Source organism: Chrysemys picta, chromosome 3, assembly GCF_011386835.1.
Source record: "Chrysemys picta bellii isolate R12L10 chromosome 3, ASM1138683v2, whole genome shotgun sequence".
NCBI lineage: Eukaryota > Metazoa > Chordata > Testudines > Emydidae > Chrysemys > Chrysemys picta.
The window spans coordinates 198,474,047-198,496,370 of record NC_088793.1 but is presented as its reverse complement, the minus strand read 5'-3'; the positions used below and the strand labels follow the sequence as shown (position 1 = coordinate 198,496,370).

Here is a 22,324-nt window from a genome sequence, read left to right as displayed (position 1 = left end):
GAGGGAAGACAAATGGACCCAGTCCGCATAAAGACTATCCAAAACTGCCCTCTGCCAAACACCAAGAAACAACTTCGAGGTTTCTTAGGATTAATTGGCTTCTGTCGCCCCTGGTTACCGTCCTGCGGGAAGTTAAGCAAACCGCTCCACCGACTCACTGCTAACCTTGCTCCTGACCCTTTGCAGTGGTCCCCGGACACAATCCAAGCCTTTCAGTTACTCAAGGACAGTGTGGCCTCCTCCATGTCTCTCCGCCCCCCCATTTACAACAAACCCTTTCACCTTTTTGTCCACGAGAGGGGCGGAATTGCTAGTGGCGTCCTTACCCAGCTGAGCGGGCCCCACCATTTCCCGCTTGCTTTTTACTCTCAGCAGATCGACCCTGTCGCTCAGGGAACCCCATCCTGCACCCGGACTCTGGCAGCAGCTGCCCTGCTGATCACAAAGGCAAAGAGCCTGACCCTGGGTCATTTTACCACGGTTTGGACCTCTCATGCCTTGTCAGCCCTTCTGCGTAGGGGCACAACCCAAGTCTTTTCGGCCCATCGTCAGCAACAGCTAGAGGCCGAACTCTTAGAAGACACTAACCTAATTTTTGAAAGGTGTGGGCCCCTTAATCCAGCTACCTTGCTTCCTGACCTGCCAGTCCTCCAGGATCAGCACGACTGTGTGGAAGTAGTTTATAGCATCTTACAGATAAGGGACAACCTGTTTGACGTGCCACTGGACAACCCTGATTGCATCCTCTTCTCGGACGGAAGCTCCTTCTATGTTGATGGCAAGCGTTTCACCGGTTATGCAGTCACCTCTGAATGGGACATTCAAGAGGCCGCCTCACTGCCAGGCAACTGGGGAGCCCAAGCCGCCGAACTCTATGCCCTGGCCCGAGCTTGCCAGTTGGCCGCTGGTAAGACCGTTACCATTTTTACTGATAGCAAGTATGCTTTTGGAGTTGTGCATTGTCACATCCACCTCTGGAAGTTTCGAGGTTTCCAGACAGCTGCCGGTAAACCCATTCAGCACCTCCCCCTCATCCACAAGCTTTTGGACGCCCTCCAAGAACCCTCGGTCCTGGCTGTAATTCACTGCCGGGCCCATACTAAAGATGATAGCCCCGTCACCCGTGGGAATGCCCTGGCTGACGCCTCCGCCAAGACGGCTGCCGTCTTACCCTTAGCCATGCCCACGTTGGCTATTGCAGCCTCCTCCTTTACTCCACCGCACCCTGTACCAGTACCCGCTGCTGAACTACAGTTGTGGGAGAACCTCGGAGCCACTCTGGTCAAAGGGACCTGGCTTATGCCAGATGGCCGAGCCTGCCTCCCTCGCTCCACATACCCCGTGGCAGTTCGCTGGCACCATGATAAGGGGGGTCACTACGGCACGCACGCCCTTGTGGACACCATCGCTCGCTTTTGGTATGCTCCAGGCATTCAACCCTACTGCCTGTCAATTGTGAAAGCATGCAGCACATGTCAGCGTAATGGACCTGCTCCGCCTCTTAACAAAATTAAGGGTGGAAGACCTCTGCCTGCTGCTCCATTTCAACATCTTCAAATTGACTTTGCAGATATGCCAAAGGCTTTTGGGAAAAAGCACCTCCTTGTTTTGGTTTGCCCGCTGACTTCCTGGGTCGAAGCTTTTCCTACTGCTAATTGTACTGCTGCCACAGTGGCGAAGATTCTCCTTAGAGACATTGTACCCCGTTTTGGCATCCCTCTCGTGCTTGACTCAGATCGCGGACCTCACTTTACTGGTCATGTCCTTGGCCGTTTAGAACAAGGACTGGGCATTTCACACTCCTTTCATACACCCTACCACCCTCAGTCTAGCGGGAAAGTTGAGCGTATGAATAGGGAGCTTAAGTTTACATTGGCTAAATACTGTCAGGAAACAGGATTAAAGTGGCCTCAGGTACTTCCCTTGGTCCTGTTTCACCTTCGTACTCGCCCAACCCGTGTATTGGGATTATCCCCCTTTGAACTGCTCTATGGACACCCCCCTTTCAAAGGCGGGGCGCTACCACATGCTGATGTTTCACTATTGGGAGGGGATCATATGACCGCGTGCCAGTTTCTCTCCCTACAGGCTCGCCTCCGTATCCTTTGGAAAGCCTTGCAGTTTTCCCAGACCGTGCCGCTGGAAGAACAGATCCACCCGTTCCAACCAGGGGACTTCGTCTGGGCCAAAAAGTTCGTTCGTGGCGACACCCTCCAGCCGAGGTTTACTGGACCCCACCAGGTTCTTTTAACAACCCAGACTGCAGTGTTCCTGGAAGGACGCAAATCCTGGATCCACCACTCCCATGTCAAGCCAGCCGTAGTGGACCACAGTGACGGACCAGCAGCTCTTGCCACCACTGAGGACACTGCCTCCGACCAGTGGACCAGCTTACCTCTTTCAGACATCAGACTTAAGTTGACTCGGAAAAAATGAGAGGACCTTTTATTCTGACAACTGTATGTTTTTTATTATGCCTTTTTAGTTTATTTTCTGCTTATGAAGATAATGCTTTTATTAGATATTCCCACGAGGTTAAAACTCGTATTTTAGGAAATAGAAGTAATTGCTGGGTATGTACTCAATTTCCAGTAAATGCAGAACAGGGACTCCCCTTCACACCCATTCCCCTGACCACTGCTAATATGACTTGGATGCCACCGGCTAGAGTAAAAGATCCAGTCCAACACAATCTTACATGGGACAAAACAGGAGTGCCAATTAACAGATATCTCAGGGTAACCAATCAGACAGGATCACTGTGTTTTGTTAAAGAAAAGGGGTCAACTTTTGTGGGAACAAGTAAATGCAACATGTATTTAATGGCACCGCCTTTAGTAAAAATCTTGGCTTCAAGCCTTGCGCATCCCACTTATCCCATATGTGGATCCCTCACCCCGATCCAACTTTTCCATGGGTGGGCAGGCCTTCAGAGCCAGCTTTTAAGAAGCCCTGCTCAGATCACGAGGGTGTCCAACTAATTGCTAAGGGACATACGATTGCCTTCTACAACTGCTCAAGCAGTACTACACTGCCCTTTGAAAACACCACTACCAAATTGTGCCTCTGCAGTTCGCACAAGGACCCCTCTGCGTTACCAGGGGAACAGTGGTCCAACGGGTGGTGGGTTACCTCCTACTTTGAGAAATGGAATACCCGAAACTCATTGTATGGAACATACTGGGTGTGCGGGCCCAAAGCTTATTACTTTCTCTCCCCTGATTGGGCAGGGTCATGTTATTTAGCGTGGCTAACACCGCCTTCTCGCATCTCCCTCACTCCCCCTCATTTTCCCCACGTTCGTAACATCCGTGAAACCTTCAGAGATATTAATATCCGTGATGGTTTGTCGTGGCAGCAGTGGGCTGGTCTCATTAGCTTGAGGGGTGGTGTCATCCGTCTACAGGGACTACTAGAATCTTTAACCAATGAAACTGCGACCCTATTTGAGAATCAGGCCGGGGAAATGTCCCAGCTGCGCCAGTTAGCTTTGCAAAACCGAATGGCTTTAGACATAATGTTAGCAGCCCAGGGAGGAACTTGCGCCCTCATAAATGAAGAATGCTGTGTTTTTGTAAATGACACCTACTCTGACACTTTTCAACGTACCAAACATCTAAGGGAAATGGCTAAGAACTACTCCTCTTGCCAGCCACCTTATGATTGGTGAGGAGCCTTATGGAATTGGCTGCCTGGATTTGGGTGGGTTAAAAAACTCTTGGTGGGTATTGTTGGGGCCATAGTAATCCTTATAATACTGTGTTGCTGTATTCAGTGTGTCCTCTCCCTCATAGACTCATGTGAGTCAGTTTATTCTTTTCCTACTTCAGCCAAGGGCCTTACTCTCTTCGAGTTGGCCCAGGCTGAAATTGCCAAGCGGCCCTTGGCTCCTTAAAATGGGGTGTAGCTTTTGGTAAATAGTTATCCCAAAGCTACAAATGGAGGAATGTTGAGTGTGAACTTTTGATGAGCTTAAACTTAACCCAGACTTGATGTCTCTGTCTGAACTTTTAATCAAAACTCTGACCTGCGAACTACTCATGACACCCCCCCTCCCCTTAAGTAGCCATCTCCCCTTATCTCTTTTTGAATTTACATTTTAACCTGTTTTATCCTGTAGAATCTTGATTGATTATACATGACCATTATGATCTGTTAATCACTTTGTTTACTTCTGTGTATAAATATTGATGCTCACCCCTAATAAACTTGCCACACTTACTCTGAAGCTTTTCAAGCTAAGGATAGTGTGAGCCCGTTGATCAACGAATTGGTGTCTGGTCTCTGACAGATTGTGAGCCCCATACCAACTCCGCACGAACTCGGGTGCTGGAGAGGTGAGTGAGGACTTGCTTTTTTACCTAACAGTATGTACACATACATAAATATATATGTATATATGAGTTGTCTCCTATTATTATTAATGATGATTATTATATTACTACTCCAGTTTTGTTCACCTTTCCCATTAAATAGGAAACAAGCATTACAGAAATTAAAATCGAAAGACCCAGAAAGTCCTGGATTGATTCTAAGATCAATATTCTCCAGCCTTTGTCATTGTCCACCCATCCACCCAAGTATTTATAATGTCCTCACCACAACAGTCTCTGAGCACATATTTAGTTGGTATAGCTGCCCTGTGAGGGCTCTGTTATAGTTGTGATTTACACTTCTTCCCCTCCAAGGTGATCAAACAATTCGATAAGAGGAAGTTTTTAAGGTTGGACAGCAAGGAAGATAAAAGCTGAAGTGTATGACTGTGAATCCCAGAGATTGCATGTTTCTGAGCTGAATAAATGGTGCCTACGAATGCACTGGTTTACTCTTTCTTTCAGAAAAAACGCCTGCTTTTTTTCTACTGACCCTGGGCAAGTCTGGAGTTACCTGAAACTGTTTGTAGCCTCTCAGAAATTGCAAACTTTCCCACCTGAATTCCTTCCCTGTCAGCTGGTGGGGGCTTTCGGCTGGGGGTTTATTTCATTGCGTCTCAAAGAGATCAGTTCCTGTGCTGAAAGACAAGCCCAAGACAACGTTTTACAGAGCAGAAGATATTGCGAGGGACCAATTATCACATAAGTGGTTCTCACGGCTTGGGCTGGCACTGTGTGCCAGGTTGCACATTAACTTCTTTCACTGCACTCTACCCAGTTTACTCAACATTCTCAAGTGGTGGCTTTGTCAATTGTTCCTCCTGCTGATATTTTGACAGACGATAGCCCCTTGATGCCCGCTTAGTCTGGCTAATAAGAAATAGGCCAACGTGTAACTGTAGACCAAGTGACTGCCGGTTTGGTACGGATTAGTAATAGGGTTGGTTCTTTTTCTGAATGATTATTAATTTTCATCTAACAAGCATGTCCCAAACCCCCAGTGAAAGAAGACACTGTATATTTACTCCATTCTTTAAAAACAGTATTAAATGAGCAGGTTTTAGTTACAAGGTTTTTTCTCCTCTGTAATACTGTGTTTTAAACATCCACTAATGAACGTCAACGTGAATGTATTTAAATATAATTTACAGGGTTACATTGATTCCAAAGGAATGTGTAATGACCGGGCAATTTTCAGGGTAGTTTTCCTATATAAATCTTACCAGAATGGTGACATTATGTTATTAACACAAGAGGCCGATATTGCTGCAAGTGAAGAGATTTATGTAGAGGCTAAGGCAGGGAAAGCATGTAGGGAGAGCACCAGGCACAGCTGGAGTTTACTAATTCTTACAGAAATGTATGAGGGTACTAGCATTCTGCAAAGCTTCGCATTCATGTAGGAAGGTTTCTTCCCTTCTGATTATAGGTCATTAGAGATGAGCAAAACTAGTTTGGATAAAAACACTGCAAACTTCTCCCCAGAATTAGAGCTGAACTTGATTGATTGATTGATTGATTTGTCATTAGCTCAGTCCTATAAGGTGCCTTCCACTGTTGCTGGATGAAGTGGGAGTTGAGGTCAGGCAGCCCTACACTATCTCAGGATTTCTCTGTCTGTGCTTTTCCAGATTGTTTTCTGCTGATGCCTAAAGCAGAAGAACAGTGAGAGACTATTTGTGTGTGATTTCCAGCCCCATATTGCAGAGCAACGTGGTTAAAATAATTTGTACAACTTTGACTGAAGCGGTGGGAAAGTGGTGCAGGGTGATGGAGAAAGGGGTCCATCATTTTTAAAGAGATAATGTTAGGTTAAAAGGCCTATGTTATTAAAGAACATATTTCTTTACCCGTGTCATTACTAACCTTTAATTATTAAACCTGGAAAAAAAATTAAAAAAGTAAAATGTATACTAAGGTTTTTTGTTTGTTTGTCTGCATTTTACTCAGCTTGGGTGATGAAAATCGACCAGTCACTTTCATTCTTCTTTACGGTCAATTCCTGGTTATTATGCAATGTCTGAGTTGCAAACGCCGCAAGGAAATATTTCATGGCAAACAAAACCCACTGTTTGTATTAGAATTTAAACACTAACAATGATAATGGGAACATTTTTGTTTATCTCCGGTTTGGTTTCTACAAAAGCTCAATTTTGGCTTAAGCAGCTCTGACAGTGGCCCTTCAAATAAAACGGGTCCATGAAAATTATTGCTTGTATTGTATAGTTGCCCCAACTATAAAGTAGATCTACACACATGAACATGCACAGAGATACTTAAGGTGAGGCAGTTCCCCATGCCATGAAAAGGCCCAAATCCTACATTGTATATTGAATGATCTACAGCAGAGGTCGGCAGCCTTTCAGAAGTGGAGTGCCGAGTCTTCATTTATTCACTCTAATTTAAGGTTTCGCGTGCCAGTAATACATTTTAACATTTTTAGAAGGTCTCTTTCTATAAGTCTGTAATATATAACTAAACTATTATTGTATGTAAAGTAAATAAGGTTTTTAAAATGTTTAAGAAGCTTCATTTAAAATTTAATTAAAATGCAGAGCCCCCCAGACCGGTGGCCGGGACCCGGGCAGTGTGAGTGCCACTGAAAATCAGCTCACGTGCCGCCTTCTGCACACATGCCATAGGTTGCCTACCCCGATCTACAGAGTACAGTGATTACTCCTGGGGTCTGGGTCACTCCCACATAGTCCCAAGTTAATTCTCCATCCTAAAGGGCTAAATACTGGAAGGTTTGGAGCATTGCCTGGGTGGGGGGTGCTAAGTGTCACAACTCCTGTCAGCTGCTGCGCACCCTTGACTCTCCTGGGTTTCAACTGGAGCTGCAGGGGCTGAACCCCATTCAGGGTCAGGCCCCATAACTGATGTATCCGCGAGATGCTTCGATTTGGTCGTTTTATTTACAGCCTGAAGGGGACCTAGAGGAACAATCCGCACCATCCGATTGGCTGATGGACCTGGGAATGTATCCTCTAACGTGCTCACAATCACAAAAAGCAGCACACAGTTAAAGCCCAACTGACTAGACTATTTTAAACCACTTTTCTCACGTATTTAGGCTGAACTAGCAATAACAACCTTGACGCAGGGCATTTCCTGGGGATTAATGACTGTCTGGGGTCATCATCTCCTCCCAGTTAGTTATTAGTCCCCAGGAAATACTGTGTGCCTTGATCATTATGGCTTAATTAGCATTAAGAATGTGTGTGTTGCGGGGGGGGGGGGGGTTCTTTTCATACATCTTGTGACTTGCACTAGTGGGGGTTTCTTTCATTAACTTGCCCTAAGGAGCCCAGGCTTTGCTTAGTGTTGGCGGGTTAGAGCATTTAGTCACAGGGTTAAAAGCTGTTTCAACAGTTTGAGTCCCACGTGAAAGCCCCACTGAAAGCCAACATCTGCAGAGCATCAGGCAGCACCGTTCCCCCAGCTCTGCTGAAACACATCAGGTGGCGCTGTCAACAGGGTGCCGCAGCCGCAGGAGTCTGGGAGAAGTGAGTGCCAAAACAGGGGCAGAGAGAGCCGGGGGGGGGGGAAGGGAAGTGTAGCGGGGAGACACCACGAGGAGCCTTCCATCCCCAACCATCAGCCCCTGGGGAAGTGCTTAAACCTTATGTTCCTCTGCTTTAATTTTACTCTCCGTCTGTCCTGCATGCCCACGGGGAGGAAGTAAGGAGGCATAAGGAACTCTGCACTCCCCATGCCAGCTACCCATTTTGTGGGTAGGGGTGGGGAATCGCTCCATCCCCATAAAATGACCCAGCCAGTGTATTGAGGAACGTACACTGTGCCCGGTATAGGGCCCATGCTGGGTATGCTCTCCCACGCCAGGTGATGACTATGTGCTGTTCCATCTACAGGGCTTTTGCAAAGCCACAGTTGACCCTTTTATTAGGAAGGTTGGTGCACGTGTAACCCACACACCTTCTGGGTGTGGTGTTCTGTCCCATCTAGTGGTGCCGAGACCACTTAGAGAGAGAGATAAAATGAGTCTGCTCTAGTCTTAGCTAAGAGCCAGTTGGCTTTTAGCTCATATGGTAGAGGCTCCTGCACTAAACTCCAGAGGACCCTGGTTCGATCCTGCCCGATGACAACTGGGGTCTGTCGGTGTTACACACGCAAGGAGGGAGAGCAAACCTGTGCATCCGACTCATTGCTGCTGGCAAAAGGGTAGGTTTATTGGGGTGCTGCAGGTAGAACCAGGTGGGCCCTGGGAGAACAGACTGGTCACGGATTCCAGCCACAATCCTGCGTGACTCCTGCATGAAATTGTTAGTAGCTAACTGCCGCAGCATGCTGTGATGACAAGTCTTACTTTAATGACACTTGTCTGTTTGGAACTACTTTATATTTTAGGGAGAAGTATTAGGGGTTCCCCCATCACTGTCACCCCACAGCTACCCCAGGAACTTATACATTACTTACTGTAATCTCTGAGCACCTGGCACTCTTGTTTTAAATTTATTTATCTATTGTCACCTCACCCCTGTGAGATAGGGAAGTGCTAGCCCATTGTACAGATGGGGCACTGAGGCGCTAAGCGATAGCCAAGGTTACCCAGGAAATCGGTGGCAGAGCGGGGAACCAAGCCCTGGTGTCCTGAGCCTCAGGCTAGCATCCTAAACACTGGACCGTCCTTCTTCTCATGCCTGCTACACTGCCAGAGAAGGATCTGGGATTGGAGACGCCCACCCATGGCCATTGCAGGGTCAGGGAGGGAGGTGTGAGTCCATCTCATGGTTCTTCACAATTCAGGGGAATCACTCCCTGCTGCTGGAGACTGTCTTGCCCAGGCTCCTGCATTCAGGGAAGCAGATCCCAGAGGGTGTAGACTGGTTGTGATAGCTCAGGGAGCCCAGGGGGAGTTCCACACCAGCAGCTGGCCAAGTATCTATCACAGAAATCCCATGGAAACACAGGTTGGCTATTCATATTGTGGTGTTGTGTTGTAATATTTGGAGTCCCCGCCCCATATGCTAATGAATCCAGATATCCTCAGCCCTTCCTGCTATCATGGGCGGCTCTGGCACTGTCGTGCAGGGAGGCTACATCACACCCCTGCATGGCTGAGCAAGGTCCTGAAGCAATCTGGCCCTATAGAAGTTTAGGACCAGTTCCCCAGTAGCTGTAAATTGGTGTAACTTCAATGAAATCAATATATTTACACCAGCTGAGGCTCTGGCCTCCAGCGTATTTGCAAATATTCCTGAAGCTTCCATTGAGCAATATGCCCCACCTGAGGATCTGGCCCTCAAAGTAACATCTCTTGATTTACTGGCTAGTTTCATAGAGTTTAAGGCAGAAGGGTCCATTAGATCATAGTCTGACATCCTGTATCACACGGGCCATTAAGTTCACCCAGTTACCCCTATATTAGGCCCAATAACTTGGGTTAGATAAAAGCATTTCACTGCTGTTAGCCCTGCCTAGCCAGTTCAGCTCTAGGAGAATGAGGTGGATTTTGTTCTGGCTTATGCTTCATCAGCTGAATTGTGAACCATGTTCTGGTTGCAAAGTCTTCATTGTTAGAGATGCATAACCCAAAAAGAACCCAACTTGACTTTCAGATTCCCAACTTCCATTCACTTCAATGGGGTCAGGATTTCACCTTTACTTTATCAGCCTGGTCATTAGGAAAAAAACCCAAACCTGTTTCCTTGTTAACTGAACAAATAAGATCTGAAAATCATTGAGGCACAATAAATGTGGATTTTTATTTTATTTTACGAGTCATTTTTTAAAATAAAGCTCCTCTTTATTTTAAATAACCCTGACAACAACCAAAAACCTAACACTAGACTCCAAATATCCACCAATATAAGTATTACCGATCCTTTGGAAAATAATGGCTCCCAGGCCTGAAAGACTTCAAAAGTAAAACAATCCAACCTAACCAAACAGTATTTGTAATAAAATTAATAGGCATAAAAAGAGATGACTGCTTTTGAACTTAACACTGATCAACATAAATATAATCCCCACTTCAGCCGTTTCCTTAGATATGGAAAAACAACATCTGACAGAGTCAACTGGAACTATATATTTCTGATCCTCCATAAAATGGGCTATAATTCCACCAAACACCTCTTGATCTTGCACGTGAACCTCTTATAGCCAGCGTATGACAGAATGAAACGATAAAAGGGGGAAAAGGAATTGAAAGAAGTCATGTTTTGCAGATGATATATAAGTAGGCATTAATAAGACACATTCCAAAGAACGACAGCGCCTCATATGTATTGACCATTTTGGTGAACCTTGACCAACCTCTCTCTGAACCTGGAGTAAGTCTCAAGTTTGTAACAAAGTTCCCCATCAGCAAGTCTCATGTGATTTCAGATTCTGTTACAAATATTTCTGCACCATTGTACTCATGATAAAGACCACAGACTCAAGACCTATGTAAAACAGATGGTCAATCACCACATAAGATAAAAACAAAACAGCCGGGGGAAAAAACGTCTCCGCTTGCTACACGAGAGAAATCAAGATCATAAATATTTCCCCTCTGCTCCTCTATGCATGGAGGGCACTTTCGGCGGAAATCCTGAAACAAAATTTCAGCCATAGACATAACTTACTTCTAAAAACACCCAATGTAGTCAAATTAAAACATAAAACTAACTCAGCATATACCTTCTTATTAAATATGTTAATATAAAAGCTCCCTTTAATTAACATATAAGGCTAATGGCTGTGATTGCTGTAATTATTATTGCTGCTGTTTGTGCATGTGGCTGGGACCAGATCCCAGACTGGTGTAACTGGTGCAGCCCCCCCTGAAACCAGTGGAACTCTGCTGCTTTATGTCAGCTGAGGGTCGGGTCCCTAGTCCATGATAAAAGTGCCTAGTTCTTGTTACCCCATTTTCCCTCTCTACATGCTTATCAGTTTCATCCACCTGTTATTAAAGATGAGCAAATCCTGGGTATTTTGGATCCAAGTGGCCAAAGTGGAAAAAACAAGCAAACAAACAACAAAACTGATTTTTTGTATTGGTTTTTCTCACCAAAACAAAAAATTATTTAAAAAAAATAGTGTTTGGGTCAAACGAAGCAACATTTTGAAACCAAAAAAATACATTCAAATTGACTCTTTTTGAACAAAACGGTTCATTTAGAAACAAAATGTTCTGCACTGCTTCAACTTTTTGAAATTTTTGTCCTCATTTTTCATTCGCCAGAAACGATTTGCTGCATTCAATCCGAGCGCATGGATAGCTTTGGTCACCCTGAAACTGCATTTTGGGGGCATTTACTATATGCTCCCCCCCAAAAAAGAGCCCAGCTCTACCTATTAGGCCTTTTCTCTTCCTAGACTGTAAGATCATTGGGCAGGGATTCTCATTGAAAATGTGTTTGTACATGGGCTAGCACACTGGGGCCTTGGCTTGGTTGAGGCCTCTGGGGGCCACAGAAATATAAATGAAAAAAGAAATAACAATAGAGAAAAATAAAAGTGATATGGGAGCAGAAGGCGCTCAGCAGGGGCTCAGTGTGCAAGAGCTCAGCGCACGAACTGCCCAACTCCCTCAGGCCTCTCTCTTCATTGACTTAAACTGCCCATTTGGCACTCTCCATTGTCACACTCCTTCAGGTCCCAGCACTCTACCAGCAGCTGCTCACAGCCATGGGCCAAATTCTGCTCTCATTGACGCTGGTGTGATTGTAGTGCAGTCAGAAAAGTGACTCAGGCCCAGGGCTTAATTTGTGTCAGGGTTTGCGAGGGCTGAGGCCTGGCACCTCTGGGCTTGGCGGTTCATAGCCCCGGCACCTCTGGGCTTGGCGGTTCATAGCCCTGGCACCTCTGGGCTTGGCAGTTTATAGCCCCGGCACCTCGGGGCTTGGCGGTTCATAGCCCTGGCACCTCGGGGTTTGCTGCGTCAGTTATGAATGTAAAAAAGTTACTTGAGCTCCGGCACCTAGTTGCTTGAGCCTGGCACCTCTTTCATTACAAATTAAGCACTGCTCAGGCCTTACAGAAGTGCAAGCCAGTTTTCACTCTGAGAACAAATCTGGTTTTAGCCACAATGGGGGGGGCTACCATATCCCCAAACCAGGCACTTTTACAGCGTAGATGGGACCTGGATGGAGATTAATTATTCTGAGAATCCAGGTATAAAACTACACTACAGTTCATCAAGGAAGGTATGGGCTACTGCCCAGGTTGGCTGGCACGATTCACATAAGAAAAACACATGGCCACACTGGTCATGAAAACGGTGCCAGAATGCTATTAACTGCAACCAAGTTTGAACATGGTTCTGATCCCAGTGTAATTACAGCCCAGTGTTATTCCAGCATAGTTCAGTATAGGATAACACAGGACACTTGTTAAAACCATGTCCCCATTGAAGCCAATGGGAAGGTTGCCATGGATGTCAGTGGGGCCCGGATTTTACCCTCAGTCTAAAAGAACAGAATGGTTGGTCCTGAATTCATTAAAGAACTGCTGCTCGACTTTTTGAAAGAAAGTTCTGCTTCACCTCGTTAGATCACTGAAGCAATAACTGCATCCCATGCCCAAGGAGTGTGCACTAGATAACGCTAGTGAATCCAGTGAGTGGAAGGCGAGTTGTCTATTTGTTAGAGAAGATAACTAGAATTTAGGCTCCTGGGATCTATTCCCAGCGAAGCCCCTGACTCAGAAAGTGACCCTGGTCAAGTCAATTTCTATCCCTATGACACAATTTCTCTGTAAAGCAGGACTAGTAATATTTGCCTACCTCTTACTCAGGAATATAACCTGTGAGTCTTAATTAATGTTTGTAAAACACACTGAAATAATTAGATGTGAGACCCTCCATAAGTGCAAAGTATTATTCCTAAACCACACAATATAGCAAATACCCTGCTCTAATTCACAGGCAGTGCAATTCAGAGATCTCCTTCATGTGCAAAGAGTGTAACTGAGATAGAAAACAGGATTATAGGAACCCACAGTGACTATAGTAGGCACTGTAGGAAGCAAAGGAAACAATGAAATCTTAAACCATTCTCCTTAGCCTTCTGTCTCCTGGTGCGCCTTTCTTGTAAAGTGGGTGTGAGGTGTCTTAGGGCATGTATGTTGCTTTCTGAGTTAGAGCTTAGATGTACACTCGAATTCAAATGCTGCTCTAAGCATACTGGGTTAGATAAAGTCTATACAAATGGGGATATTTACTTCTCTTCCCCTTTTTGAAAAACTGCCCCATCCTCATCCAGCAGTGGCCAAAGCAGGTTGGAAATTTTATTATTTTCATTTTTGTTATTGTTTTAGGAGGAAAAAATTGATCTTGCTGTTCCATGAGTGGTCTGAAAACCAGATGTTATCATCACTTGATTATTACTCTGCTAGTACAACATGTTTTGTTTATTAAAGAAAAGACATGGTTGAAATTAGATCTGTGTGATACACGTCAGCAAGCCGCATGTGTTTGTGAATAATAAACAGCTTGCAATGCTCGGCTTGGACTAGTAGGTTGCAGCCTCTTGTCCTTTCAGTTTACGTTTAGGCATACAAACGGCATTGTCATGTCTGTAGCTTTAAACTGGAAATCACCTTGGAAAATTTTCTTTTAAAAAAAATCACATTTCATATGCTTGTGGGAAAAAGTACTATCTTTTTTTCTTTTGTTAACTTAGGAAAAATGGACTCTGTCTCATGGCTGCTTTAGTTTAAGTAAACATAAACTCTGGCCCAAATAGCATAACCATCATTTCCTCAAATCTAGCAACACTAAACCAAAATATAGTTTTATTTGGCTAACCCCAAAGTAGGATGTGGTTGCCAGCCTCTGAAACCACATGATCAAGTTTCAAGTCGACGCCACCAGAGCTATGCCGTTGTCTTCGGCAGGAAAGTCATATAAATGCATTACTCTCAACACCACCGTTATGTTTAACCAACAAATGTAACCATAACAACAGGTACATTGAAACTGAAGCCTGCGTGCTCCTTCTCCTGTTAACATTGCAGCCTCGAGGTACCACTGTGCTGCTGAGGCGGGGAGAAACGCCCGGTTTGAAGATGATTATTGCCAGGGGGAAAACGCCAGGCCGCACAACTCATTTGCAATGTATTTTGCATTCTGCCATGCAATAGGAGTCCTGAACAATGTACAAGCATGTGGTGTCAGCTGGGTTGGTCCCATCTATAGGGCTTTTACCTGAGTTCAAACAGAAAATATCTTTTCCGGAGAGGACGATTCAGAAATTAAATGGGCAACATACGGCTACAGTATGTCAAATTTCCACCCTCCTCCCCATGTATGCGAAGGTTGCACGTGAGCAGACCCTAAAACAGATTTTTCCTTGCTTAGCATCCTTCCAAACAGATGCACATGTGAGTCCTGCAAGCGCCACACAGCCAGCTCCTTAACTGGTGTAAATTAATGTTCCTCCATTGATTTCCATGGAGCTCTGCGGATTTACATCAGCTGAAGCTCTGACCTCTTAAGCCTTTGCTTTTTCATTTTCTTAATCCCCTTTCATTTCCCTTTTAAATCATGAACTCCCCAATGAGACGAAGGGATGAACAGATGACAGAGTCGGGTGCCTCTGGTTAATGACCAGTACTATATTCACAAGCTCGTTTGGTTTTGTTCTCGCTCGCTGCTTCAGTGCTGCTGATGAGAAGGAATTAATTTTATTGAGGACAACTCAATGAATTAAATGAAAAACTGCTCACTTGGCTGGAAAGGCTTTGACAGACGGCACAGCAGCCGGTCAGATTTGAAACACTTTACATCTCCTGGATTTGGGGAAGGGGACAAGAGGAGCAAGGGGAGGGGAGGTCATCGCAGATAAGCTGCAAGGCAAGTGTTTCCAGGGCTCTGAAGAACAACAGAGGCGCGCTGCAGTCTCTTATTTTGATTCATGGGCCTCCCCCGCCTTCTGTTCCGTGATGCACCAAATCTGTCCCTCGTTTCAATAAACACCCAATAAGAAACTAATCGTCGTACGGCGAATTGGAGAAGAAGAAAAGGTGCTCAGTGAAACGCTTGTGGTCACGGAAGACTCTTTTGCATTGTAACCATCTGGTGCGCCGCAATTACAATGAATGGGATAATTGAGTCCCAAGTAACTTCTTTGGGGTACAAATAATGGCCCTGGCCCTGATCTGTATTCTTCACAACACGGCTGCCCCATCGTTTCACTTCACATCTGCACGTTTCATTGATCGGGCGCCACGCTACCAATAAGTGACTACACTTAATTAAGTCCACATAATTCTCCTCAAATGAGCAGAAAAGTTTGTGTGTAGGCCAAGAAGAAAAGAGCCTGCAAATGAGACTTTAGTGTCTCTGCTTTGTATAAGGGATTGAGATTGATGGGAAGCTCATGCCACCAAGGTTTTCTTGTGACATAGCTGGGAACGCATTAGGCAGCTCAGCAGCTGTGTATAATCTGAGGCAAGCCTGCTTTCAGACCGACGTACCCCTGGAGATGATTGAAACCCCATTGTAGCGTAATCTTGCTTTTCAGAAAGAGTTACAATTCATTTGATTTGATTTCTAGGATGCCTGGCTTCCAGGGCATCATTAAACCCCCTTTAAGAAACTGGAGAATGAAGTCCATAGCACGGGAGCTTTGTCTGTTCTTTAAGCGTATTCCACTTGCGCTCCAGGAGAAGGAGCGGACAGGAAAAAGGCAAACGTAAGCCCCAAAGCAAATATTACTGAAACCAACATTAAGGAGCAAAATAAAATACTAACTAGGTGGAGAAAGGGGTACAAGGCAATAATGGGGGAGGGGGAAGACTCTCTTACCTTTGTGCTTTGATTGATTAGATCACTACTAATATAATCAGGAAAGGCCACATTCCTTCAGATATGTAGCCATCATGCATTAACCTTTCAAGTAGAATATTGTGACCTTTTCAAGCTGGCACAGGCCAGAGGGCCTCGATCCTCCTCTTGTTGGAGAGAATGGGAGTTTGCCACTGAGCTAAGTGTGACTTTGATCAGACCCATGAGGGCTCTCTGAAAGGAATTTCTGTGCTTAAAGGAAGTGCAGAAGTAAACGAAGAGCAGAGCGACAAAGATATTTTAGAAAAAAGAGCCAAGGTCTACTGCTATATCAGTCAAAGGCCCATTAATAAAAGAGATGGTTTTTAAATGTGTTTTTTTTCCCCCCCGCATCCCACCAAAACCAGCCTGAAGCAGGGACCTTGAAGACATTTTTCTGAACAAGTGGCAAAATATCCCAGGAGCCGTGCAGGGGTCACTTCACACACACAGTCTGCCCCTCATTTGTTTATCTAAATGCTGACAAATTGCAGCATTTTAACAACGTATCTCTGGTACTGAACTTCATTTGCATGGCCTGCCCTCTATCATTGAGCTGATAATGAGGCTAAACATAAAGCCTTCATTCACTGCTATAAAGACGCCTGACAATGATGAATACCAAGTAGGAGAATTAGGTGGTTTATGGGAGAATATGCTATTGTGCAAAACCTCCATCCCTTTTATCTCCCCGGCGGCTCATTTTTCAGCTCTTTCATGGAAGCTGTCTCCGTGTCCTCTCTAGTGAGTTTTCCTTTTCTTTTTTAATGATATCTTCCAAAAATGCTAGGATACCATGTCAGCAACTGGTTTTGTCAATCGCCTCTGAAATGCTGGGGATCCCTTTTGTTTCATGACCCGGCGATGATAAACATTCTCCAACATTAGCACCTCAGAAGTTTCACTCCTACATTTGGGTAATTCATATCTATTCTCCTGTGCATTGCACACTACAGCAGCCTTCTGTCACGGGACGCTCTTTGAAATACCAAAAAACAGCCCTGTCTTTGTGATTCCCTGCAACGGCAGCATCTAATATTCCTTTCAAACGAGGATGTTTATAGGAAAAGTGACTTGTGGGGGGGCTTTCAAAGCCGCTAATTGGAATGGATCGGATTAAGGCTTCATTGTTCAAGCCGGTGTTGTGAGCTGATGACTTGAGGGAGATGATCCAGATATAATACCCGATTTGACTAAACTCAGGGTTCCCACTTTTTCCTGGTGTGACCCATATTTTAATGGAGAGATTGTCTCATGCACCAGCTCCCCTCCCACGTCCACCCCATTCATGATTGTAAAGCTACAGTCTTGGCTACCTGGGACAGGGGTAAGAGTCAGTGTATTTTTAACGGTCTTTGCGGTGCTAAATGTTTTGTCCCGGGCTCAATCCCTGGCTGCCTGATTGAAGCACAGTAGGAGATTATAAAGATCACTCCCCTGATCCTAGGCCTGGCTAATCCTCAAGTCTGCTCTAAATTATGCCAGTCGTCCAGGGGGCGAAGTGCAGCAGCAGGAGATCAGTTCTGGTGGGCAAAGGCACCAGAGCCACCCCCCTTTACTCTGGTCACCCTGCTTACATCCGTCACAGGGGAAAGGCGCTGCTATGGAGCTCTAGGAATCCTTCCACTGGAGTGATCCCCTCCCTGCCCCGGGCCCGTTATGTCAGCTTCTGGGCTGCGGGGCCTCAAATTGATTCTGGACCACAGTCTGCTGCCAGCTCCCCATCCATGTTCGGTTCCCCTCTCCACCCCTGCCACCTCATTCCCGTCTCTCTTCTCCCCCCTCTGCCTTCTTCCCTGCTAGTAGGCCTCCTCCTTCCTGGCACATGTTTCCCTGCCACCTGGTTCTCTTCTCCTCTGGTCCCCTACACATGCTTTCCAGGTATATGGTCCTCAGCTCTCCCTCCTCCTCTGAACATGCTGCTCAGCGGCTCGGTTCCCCTCTCCCCTGGAGATATTTCTTTTCTATTGGCATCTCTATTACCACTGTCAGCTCCTGGCTCCTCTCCTCCTCTTAGCTCCCACTGGCGGCTCCAGTCTTGCTGGTAGCTCTGGTCCCTGAGAAAAGCTCCCATTTCCCATAGTAAAGGCAGCTACAATGGCTCCTCCTCCTTGATTCCAGCTGCTTCTAAGGGCATCTAGGCTCTTTGCGAGGAAGAACCTGGCGGCCATTCAGAGCGGCTGGAAAGATGGAGGAGGAGCCAACGCCACATCATCTGCCAGTTCTCTGCACTCCCCCAGGAAGTGCTGTGCAAGCCAGTTTGAGAAGCACCGGACAAGACCCCATCTGAGGTCAATCTACTTTCTTTTTATTCTTTTAAAACCTTTCTCGGGCCTGTTCATGTTGCCGTCCCTGGAGAATGTCTCACTCTCACTTAACACACTTCCCAAAAATTGGCATAACATTTTATTGAATGTTCATGTCACTGAGAATACAAAACACCAGTACAGGATGAGTATAATAATTAAGCACAGATCCAGCATATTTGACAGCATCACAGTGGGAAGGAAATTCGTCTTCCAAAGGTTTATTTGAAATCTAGAAAGCAAATGAAAAGAGAATGGAGAAACATAAAGGTGACTGACACACACAACTATTCTCTGTCACATTCTGTTAAGGCCAGTTCCCCAGCCAATTAACAGCAGCGGCGAAGGTACGGATGATAAGTTAGCGTATACAGAATACATTTGTGGAAATACAGTCTCTGTAGCACTCATTCAATATTAGAGCTCGGTGAAACGCTTCAATTTTTCAGTCCAAGGGACAGCCTTTTCTTTGGCTTTGCTCCACACGGGTTCAAATCCCCAGTATTTCGATTTATATTCCCAGGTTCAGAGTGAAACACAGCCACTGAATTTCACCTGGCTTAAAGTCAAAGGCTCACAAGACTGCAAATTTGATGTAATTTTGATACAAAACCATAAATCAGCCAGGTCCGCTAAAAAGGCTTGTGAGGTATAGTAAACCCTTTACTCACAGGGCCAGATCCTCAGGTGATGCATCTCAGAATGAAGCAAATAGCGATTTGCAGATTTATGCCTGCAGAGGATCAGGGCCTCAAACCAAGTTCTGAATAGAGATGGATTTAAGTTGCACCAGTGGGATCCAGATCTGATTTTGAACCCCACCCACTTAGGGTCGTTAAGATCCAGAGGGTTGGTTCAGGCCCATTTCTAGTGTTGAATTTGGGTTGAAACCTGAAAAAGTTTCATTGCATGTGCAAATGCTTTCTGATTTCTCAGCAACAGTCATTGTTTTTTAGACAGGCTTCTATGGGAAATTCCAATTCTTATTATTTGTACTTGTTCTGCATTTCATTATTATGGGTGTTGGATAATGAAAACCAATAAAGAAACAATAATTTAAAAAAAAAAAAGAAAATGCTGTTCAGAATCAGACATGAAGCACAACATGAAGCACTCTGGAGCAAGGACAATTTACAAATGTTCTTTCCCTCTCTCACACCCCATAATTTAAGGAGAAACTGGCAGTTTTGTTTCATTCATCATCTCCCATCACCCAGATTTTCATCTCTCTGTGCTATGAAGTAGAGGAGAGTTTGTGTCACTTTAAACCTCATTTCTAAAATTCCAGAACCTTAGCAATTTGGGCCAGGCAATTTCTTTCATCGTCTATTTCTCTGTCTCGTCATTTTTACAAACTGGAAAAATGACAAACGTTACAACGGGCACACACAAAAAAGAAGCCCAAAACAAACAAGCAAACTAAAAAAAAAGCTTCCCCCTGCAAAACCTCAAATGTTTAGATTTTCTTCCCAAGAAGAATTGTTAAACCCAACGCTTCATCTCACCAGACCCACACAGTATGCAGAGGAAGTCAACTTGCTTCCATCTAACTTGCACCCCTCTGGGGCACTGTTCAGTAAAACCTCTCTGTAAACTGTCCAAGTGTAACCCAATCACAGCGATTTTGATGAGGGCCTGTTGGCCTGAGTTCCACGAGCAGGAGCAGAACACGAGTTTGAACGCTACGAGCTGCAGTTTCACAAGAGCGGGCTCTGTTTTGTAGGGCGCAGCTTTCTTTTTATGGATCATGGTGGGGCAGTTGTCTCGGGAAAACAAATCATTTTGGCCTGCTGCTTGCAAGCCGCCCCCAGAACCCAAGCGATGCCAGACACATGATGTATCGATTTGATTCATGTCTTTTTATTTTTATTTTTTAAATTGGGTCACGTTTTCACAGTCACCGTAGGCTATTTTATTGTGCCGTTGATGCCTTAAGTTTTTGGCTTTGCTCATTAATCAGGAAAGCAATGACTTCTGAGAAAGCAGTGCTGGCTGCAAAGGTGCATGGTGGAGTTCTGAGTCGCTGAGGTTGGCCGGGAGAAGGGGTTTTAGCAGAGTTGTTGCTGTGGCAGCTTAGCTCTCATTTCAGCTCATTGCTGTCGACCGGAGCAGGTTTTTTGTTGATTTTTTTCTCTCGGTCACTACACCCAGGCCTTCAAAGCGGCAATGCCAGTCTCCGAATTAGATAGGACTGTTTCAGCTCATAGTAGGGTTGTGTGTGGATCTACCATCTCAGCAGGCTAAAGGCAGTGGGCCAGATTCACCTCCACATCATACTGCAAGCACTACACTGCCCCTGCAGCAGCCCCCATGGCAGGGAGGGGCTTGGGGTGGAGTCAGGCTTGGGGCATGAGGTAGGGATCAGGAGAAGTAGGAAATGTTCCTGAGGTGGCCAATTCTCCACTGCTACAAGCCCTCTCGGGGTTATGGCAGCAGAAGGTACAAGTTAGGGAAGCCCTAAGGGTTGTCCTAGCTTGCACTGGCCCCGGCAGCCACTGAATAGGGGAGATGCAAGCTGGGTCTCCTTTCTCGGACCCGAGTGACTCTGCCCCATTGAGTGAGGCAGGCTCTGTCCCTCCAGTGACTCTGGGGGAACATGGGCCAGAGTTCCCCTGGTAACTGGCCATCTCTGCAAGCTGGTGCAGAGATGGGGCAAGGCCACCGTTCTTTTCACGGTCAGTGCTAGCCTCCAGCAGTCCTCCCGCTCCCTGAGTTCAAGCGCTGGCATTCAGTCCGGCCCTAAAATGCCTTAAAGGGAATGGAAATCATAAGCAGTTTGCTTCAATCGGGGGCCAAATTTGGCTCGGGCAGATGTGCACCACTTTGCACCAGCAGAGTTTGGCCCCTGGCCTGTGGATTTTCCAGGCTTGTTCTTTTTTCTTTCCTTAGTCTGTTGCTCTGCATAGCAGAACAAAACTTTTTAAGGGAGGCCAGGCTTTCCTTCTAGCCCCCTCCCCCCGTGTAGACGTGTTACGACAAAGATGCTTTCAAAGGAATTGAATCAATCTGGATGCCAACGCACTTTATAGGCGAGACATTTTATGTAATGGGAAAGCCTTTTAAGGAGGAGGATGTGCACTGCAAAGAGCAGCTTCAGATTTCATTGCTAGATGTGCAGAAGAGCAAACCTGGCCCAGAGCAGCGTGTGATTTCACGGCCCTGTACAGCTTTTAAGGATGTTTAAACTCTGGCAGGTAGGTGGACTTGTAAAACTTTATTAGCAAGAAGAAAACGAGGCCTGAGTGTCAATCATCAGAAATGCCCAGCCATGTCTTTTTTTGGTCTGTGTTGGGGAGGGAAGGTCGGGACGGAGACTTGAACCACAAACTAATTAGAAAAATGTTTTATTTTTTTGTAAACAGCTCCATCTGGAACTAGTAACCGTTCAAAATTTGAGCCAGCCCCTCACCACCTCCACACAGCCCAGCCTGCCTGAAATGAATCCAGCAGCAACCATTGATTTCCATTGCTTTCCAGAGCCGGGATATGATGACACCACCTCTGGGCCAGAAGAGACTACAATCACTCACTCTGAGTCATTACATAAGCAGCAGCCTGTGATTTATTAAACCACAAAAAATAGGTTGCACTAACATTGAGAGTCTGACTGCAAACCATAGAAGGAGCAACATGCAATGTTAAGGCTGGGACTCCCTCCTTCACCTACGCTGTGGTGTCTAGGCATTGTGTGGGTCCTGAGGAATTGTCCCTACTTTGGAGGCCTTTCTGAAGTGCCCCAGACAGAAATGAGGACAGGGCTCCAGCCTTAACTGTGATTTTTTCTTGCTTTTGTGGCAGACTTAACAAAAAGTGTTTGACCATTTAATTTTCTTTTCTGGTTTATTTGCCGTTGAGCAGGATTCGGT

General features: G+C 45.6%; 1 long non-coding RNA gene across 1 annotated transcript; it reads left to right on the top strand.

The window, feature by feature from the left end:
- The first annotated feature begins 7,757 nt into the window (after positions 1-7,757).
- LOC122173125 (uncharacterized) lies at positions 7,758-22,284 on the top strand. The gene is made up of 2 exons (XR_006173640.1): positions 7,758-7,879; positions 21,821-22,284. It is a non-coding gene; the product is annotated as an uncharacterized LOC122173125 (long non-coding RNA).
- The last annotated feature ends 40 nt before the right edge of the window (positions 22,285-22,324 follow it).